The following is a 5,187-nucleotide window of genomic DNA, read 5'->3' on the forward strand; positions in this document are numbered from 1 at the left end:
CAATTATATTTTAATGTTTTTTTTTTTTTTACATAAGGGTTTATTTATGTTTTCAATTTTGAAGTTCCCTTTCCAAGTCCAGCAACAAAAGTAGTGTCCAACCTTAAAATGGGCATGTGTGGTATTGACGGGAGATGATAAGATGGAAATCATAACCATAGCCATGTTCTCTCTGCGTCTTTCTATCATCTTCAATTAATTCATGGGCATAGATATTTTATTTAGTTTATTTATAGTTTATTTAGTTTCTAAAATCCAATTAGCTAGATATTTTATTTGATTTTATTTTTATATTTAAGTAGTTGAGTTTTGGAAAGTTTTTATATTTTGTTAATAGAAATAGAAATTTTATATTTTTTATTATTAGGAATTTCTATTTTGTTAAATTGTAAGTATCTATCTCAATAAGAGATTATTAATATTCAAATGAAAGTGATGAAAGAGAGTAAATATTTTAATGCTCAATTATATTTTAATGTTTTTTTTTTTTTACATAAGGGTTTATTTATGTTTTCAATTTTGAAGTTCCCTTTCCAAGTCCAGCAACAAAAGTAGTGTCCAACCTTAAAATGGGCATGTGTGGTATTGACAGGAAATGATAAGATGGAAATCATAACCATAACCATGTTCTCTCTGTGTCTTTCTATCCTCTTCAATTAATTCATGGGCATAGATATTTTATTTAGTTTTTATATTTAGTTTATTTAGTTTCTAAAATCCAATTAGCTAGATATTTTATTTGATTTTTTTTTTTTTATATTTAAGTAGTTGAGTTTTGGAAAGTTTTTATATTTTGTTAATAGAAATAGATATGAGGACTTAAAGGGTTTATATTTAGGTAATGCTTGAGCCAAGGAAATGATAGTCCACTATCTTGACCCTATGCATCACAAACCATGTGAGGACTTAAAGGATATTGTAAACATGTAAGTTCTTCCTATTATTTTTCATAGTATTATTTTTAAATAAAAAAAATACATTCACCTCAAACACATTTTTTTTATTATTTATATATATTAAAACATATAACATTTACCTATTTTAAAAATGTACCCATTGAACTTATTTACATAGGGCTCTTCGAATATCTGCAAAGAAAACATCTAAGAGGGATCCATCTTAGCAACTAGTGCAGGTGACATCCAAAAATTTTTCTTTACACATTAGCTTATGCATTTGCACCATTTATATATGTGAGTACTAATGTTATTTTATAATTGATCGATTAGTGTCCAAGACAAGAAGGAAGGTTCGAATGTGACTACTTTGTTATGAGATTCATTAAAGAAATAATTTTTTATCCTACAATTATTGCTTCAAAGGTATTACTTATTTAATGAATTGTACATAGTTTTAGGCTTCCAAATGTTATGCATTTTAATGTTATTTTCTTATTTGATTTCAGTTTGGTAATAAAAAAAACATATTCTCAAGTAGAATTCGATGAAATTAGAGGAGAATGGGCTACTTTTGTGCTACAACTAATCATGAATCATGTTGATGCATCATGATCACCATGCATGGTGAGTCCCTTAGCTACTACATGAATTTTTTCATAGGTATTGTATAGTAATGCTTATTCTTTGAATAATGTTTCTATTTGAAAAAAAAATTAATTCTTAGATTTGTTCATTTATGACAACATAGATCCATGTTTATTTTCTTCAATAAAAATCACTAAAATTCATTAAATTTTGAAATGCAGGTATACACTCTTGGGAGGGTGAAATGGAGAATAAAAAGAAAGAAGAAGGCAACAAGATTTTGGGTTTTTAAATGCAACTCTTATGTCATACGTTGTAGGACATAAACGTTACTTTAATTGCAATTGAGAAATTTAGATTTTTAGATGGGACTTCTATGTCATTTTATGGTTAGCCGGTTTTATGATTATGAAATGGAGGTATACATGAATCTTAGGATCTTTAACATTTCTAAATCATGTTTTGGTATGTATTCACTCTTCTTTTTTAGTTTTGATGGGTTTGATATGTTGGACGTACTATCCTTTTGTGAACATTTGATATACAAATATTATTAGATGATCAATGTATTATGAGTTATTCCAGAAACATTACAGAAAAATGAGTTAAATATAATATGATTGTTATATTTTTGGACAAAATATAAACAGGTTAATCTTATTAATTCATAAGCATTACAAAAATCAACAACTAAAACCAATCATATATTCCACAATAATTTACAATGATGTGATACCATAACTCAAAGGTGATGCATTTAATGTGACATCATAACTCAAAGATGATGTATTTAATGTGACACCCTATCATCACTAGAAATATATGGTGTCACTTCTGAATGGGTCACCATTTATCTACTTTGGTGTCATTTCCAAATACATCACCAATTGGTACCCTCTATGGTGTCAGTGGAGAAGGTGACGCTATGTTGTAGTGACACCTTATGTTTATGGTGACTCGTTATAAATGTCACCATATACCTTTTTCCTTGTAGTGGTTGTTGAACTTTCTTTTTAAGAGAAATATTTTTCAAACTAAGTTTTTCAAAATCCTCATACAATTCTTCATCACTAAGGTTAGAGTTTACCTCCTCAAGTTCATCTATTGCCATGAAGCACATGTTTGCCACTTCTTTATCCTTTTCTTCTTCTGAAGATTCTTCACTTTCACTCCAAGTGGCCATCATTGTCTTTTTCTTTCTCCTCTTGGCTTCACTTTTGTAGAGAGGAGAATCATATTTGATGTATCCCAGTTTCTTGCACTTGAAACACACCAAGTCTCTTTTCTCTTCCCATCTCTCTTTGTCACTATGAGATGAAGATTCCTTTTTAGAAAGGTCTCTTCTAGAAGTGAACCTTATTCCTCTAAACTTTTCACCCCTTATGAATTTGTTGAACTTTCTTGTGATGAAGGTTAAATCTTCATCTTCTTTACTTTGTTTTTCTTCTTCCTTAGTTGTAGCTTTGAGAGCTATGCTCTTCTTCTTTTTGTCTTCACCTTCTTGTTGCATTTTTGCCAAATTGATCTCATATGTCATCAATGATCCTATGAGCTCCTCCAAAGGTAGCTTGGTCAAGTCTTTAGCTTCTTGAATTGCTGTGACTTTTGTATGCCACTTTGATGGAAGTGACCTCAAAATCTTCATCACCTTTTCAGATTCCTTGTAGGTCTTTCCCAAGGCTTCAAGACCATTGACAATGTCGGTGAACCTAGTGATCATCTCAACAATAGTCGCATTATCTTCCATAAAAAACAATTCATAACTATGAACAAGTAAATTGATTTTTGACTATTTCACTTGATTTGTTCCTTTATGAGTTATTTCAACCCATCTCCAAATTTCTTTAGCCGATTTACATTGACATATTCTATTATATTCATTTCTATCCATAGAGCATTGCAAAGTATAAATGACCTTAGCATTTAATTGAAAATTTCTTCTATCACGCTCATCCCATTCTTGCTTGGGTTTTAGAACCATGACTCCATCAACTAGTTTTGAATGAAAAGTTGGGCCATCTTCAATGACGTACCATACGTCTAAATTGATTGATTGTAAAAACCAAGTCATTTTAGTTTTCCAATAGGGATAATTGATTCCCGTAAAAAATGGAGTTCTATTTTTTGCAAAACTTTCAATGTGAGATGAGTTTGATGGAATAGTCATTTCCTTTTAGACGATTAAGTCTTAAACAAGAGGCCTAACTCTTATACCAATTGAAAAATTAAAGGCTAAACTTAAATGAGAAAAACACCCAAGAGGGGAGTGAATTGGGTTTTTAAAATTTCTTTTTAAACATGACAAATTTAAGCACAAGAGAAGTAAATATAAAGAAATAGAGTTAGAAAAATCAAACTCAGATTTTATAGTGGTTCAACACTTCCTTGCCTACATCCACTCTCTTCAAGCTCCCAATCGAGTGAGGGTTCCACTAACTTGAAGCTTCAACCAAGCTTCTAATCACCTTTACACTTGGATTCCGGCTATAATGGGCTCTTACATAATCTTTTCAATTTTCAACTCACTTGAAGGCTTTAACACTCAACTAACAAGAATAAATCTCTCAACCTAGCTCAAAAATAGCTCAAATATAACTTAAGGCTAGAATGAATCACAAAGGTGCACTAAAGGATATGCAAATGAAGATTTAATGCACCAAGAAAGGAATGAGAGCTTTTAAGGTAATAACAAGCGGGTAGACAAATCAATGCAGGTGTTCTCTTGCTCATAAATGAAGTGGAGCTCTCTATTTATAGGTTTCTAAGCTCGGGAACCAAGAAAATAAAAAAGTAGCCTCAACCGATCGAGTTGGGGGTCGATCGGTTCACTAGCCGTTGGAGCATTTAATGCATGGCAAGTGACTGTTACATTCGACCGGACCTTGACTGAAGGTCGATTGGGAAAGGAAGGTTATTGGAAGAGAGAGAGTGTTTTTTGCACTCCTCGATCGAGCATAGGGAACTGGTTGACCAGTACCCTAGCCAGTTAAGCTGGTTGGCCAGTGCCTTGACTGGTTCACCATTTTTAGCCCGAAAACCTATCTTTTTCTGGTCTTTTTTCTTCTAAGACTTAGGCAAGGTCTTTAGATAAAGTTATATGCCATTTTTGAAATGTTTTGCCTAAGTTTCATATGACAAAACTCGGGTTTTGATGAAACTGTAACTTTAAAGAATAAGTCAAGTTTTTCAAAGATGCATGAAATGATATGTAAAACCTAAGTGCACCCATGCATTCACCTTACATATGTTTCCTATGATTAAAGGTCTTGATCTTGCATCCATTTGGTTCTTTGATGAATTTCCAAATCAACACCTGAAATTTTTTATAATTCAAACCAATTAGTAACTTAACCATGGTTTGTTATCATCAAAACCTAATTAGGAGAACCCTTGGGCTAACATGTTTCTATTCCATGATTTCTTGAATATCATTGAAGTAATGGAAATAACTGAAATAATGGCTTTAAAACATTTTAAACCCATGTATTTTATTTTTTTCTTCTTATTTCTCTCTTTCAATAATGATTTTCTTTTAAGATTGTGACAACATCCCTATGGCCCAAACCACCTAGTGCAAATAAGTGAATTAATTATATTGGTAGTTTTTGAACTCCAAAACTTGTAATAATAGGTGTTAATTTTCTTTTAACTTCCTTTAATATCTCAAAATACAAAATTATTAGATTAAAAAAGAAAGAAAAAA

General features: G+C 31.2%; 1 long non-coding RNA gene across 1 annotated transcript; it reads left to right on the top strand.

Moving 5' to 3' along the window:
• Positions 1–1,290: 1,290 nt before the first annotated feature.
• On the top strand, positions 1,291–1,877 carry LOC132252708 (uncharacterized). The gene is made up of 3 exons (XR_009464478.1): positions 1,291–1,322; positions 1,406–1,523; positions 1,706–1,877. It is a non-coding gene; the product is annotated as an uncharacterized LOC132252708 (long non-coding RNA).
• Positions 1,878–5,187: the final 3,310 nt, after the last annotated feature.

Source organism: Vitis vinifera, chromosome 16, assembly GCF_030704535.1.
Source record: "Vitis vinifera cultivar Pinot Noir 40024 chromosome 16, ASM3070453v1".
NCBI classification, from domain to species: domain Eukaryota; kingdom Viridiplantae; phylum Streptophyta; class Magnoliopsida; order Vitales; family Vitaceae; genus Vitis; species Vitis vinifera.